Raw genomic sequence first — 457 nt, 5'->3', positions numbered from 1 at the left:
TTTTAAATGTTTATTTTTATGCACATACTTTTATTTACTTTATTTTTTATTTTATTGATTAAAAACACACACTTTTACTGTTTTATTTACTTTATTTAATGCACTGTATGAAATGAAGTTTTCATCTGTAATTTATTTGTAGCTTTGGCAATATTGCCTGCTTTACATTCATGCCAATCAAGTTAAATTGAATTAAATTGATTTGAACGCATCTCTCCTGTTGCTTTCATGTGTCATCGGAAATACTGGAAATCTGAAACTTTAACACATTTTGTCAACCAAAACTTAAAACCGCTGTGCATCAAAAGATTACAAATCAAATACAAAATACAAAGACTGTCTTATCACACAACCCAAACCAAACAACTGTTGAAATCATTTGACTTGCTGGAAGCTTATAAAATGTTATTAATTCTTCATTGCATACAGCTGAGATAGCCTATACAGTTTTAATGTG

This window comes from Micropterus dolomieu, linkage group LG13, assembly GCF_021292245.1.
Source record: "Micropterus dolomieu isolate WLL.071019.BEF.003 ecotype Adirondacks linkage group LG13, ASM2129224v1, whole genome shotgun sequence".
Classification (NCBI taxonomy): domain Eukaryota; kingdom Metazoa; phylum Chordata; class Actinopteri; order Centrarchiformes; family Centrarchidae; genus Micropterus; species Micropterus dolomieu.
This window is presented reverse-complemented; position numbering follows the sequence as displayed.